Genomic DNA, 935 nt, shown 5'->3' with positions numbered 1-935 from the left:
GTGTTCACTGGATTAACAGAGCAAAGGGCCGACGTGCTGCATCCAGGGGATGTGTGTGTAGGGGAGGGGTGGAGGGCAAGCTGTGGAAAGCTTGGACCAGGGACGTCACATCATAGCACACTGGATTAGAGCATTCTCATTTCCAATCTCAGTATTAAGGGCATTTAGTGGAGGTAAAATAGCACATAGCACAAACTCACAATGCAGTGTGTTTGTCAATAGTTTGGTAGAGAGATAGAAGAGAAAGCAGTGCTCCTGAGAAATATGGGCTTTATATAAACTCAGCAAAAAAATAAACGTTCTCTCACTGTCAACTGTGTTTATTTTCAGCAAACTTAACATGTGCAAATATTTGTATGAACATAACAAGATTCAACAACTGAGACATAAACTGAACAAGTTCCACAGACATGTGACTAACATAAATTGAATAATGTGTCCCTGAACAAAAGGGGTGTTGCGAGCGCACTGAAGGTAAGTGAGGAGTCAAACGCAGGAGAGCAGAAATGTCAGTGTAGCGTGTKATTTTTAATCAGGGCAAGTCCAAAACAAACACAGTCCAGTACAAATACCCAAAACCCAATSGGAACAAACAGTTCACCCGTAAGGCGTAGAACCACAACGCACCTTACTAAAATCACTACAKGCAAAAGATACACTGAGGAAAGCCTCCACAAGCAACAAGAAAAAAGAATCCCGCACAAACCTAAGCGGGGWYACAGGGTAAATATACACACAGAAATCAAAGCAAATGAAAACCAGGTGTGACAGAACCAAAGACAAAACAAACGGAAAAGGAAACATGGATCGGTGATGGCTAGTAGGCRGGCGACGCCGACCGCCGAGCCCCGCCCGAACAGGGAGAGGAGCCACCTTCGGTGGAAGTCGTGACAGGGGGGGTCAAAATCAAAAGTAACAGTCAGTATCTGGTGTGG

General features: G+C 44.7%; 1 protein-coding gene across 1 annotated transcript in view; it reads right to left on the bottom strand.

Moving 5' to 3' along the window:
• The window catches only part of nrn1lb (neuritin 1-like b), a 4,715-nt gene that overhangs the window by 3,611 nt on the left and 169 nt on the right, over window positions 1-935 (bottom strand). The window lies entirely within an intron of this gene.

The sequence above is a fragment of the Salvelinus sp. IW2-2015 genome, linkage group LG15, assembly GCF_002910315.2.
Source record: "Salvelinus sp. IW2-2015 linkage group LG15, ASM291031v2, whole genome shotgun sequence".
NCBI lineage: Eukaryota > Metazoa > Chordata > Actinopteri > Salmoniformes > Salmonidae > Salvelinus > Salvelinus sp. IW2-2015.
Note: the sequence above shows the minus strand (reverse complement) of the source record. Positions and strands in the feature narration are given on the sequence as shown.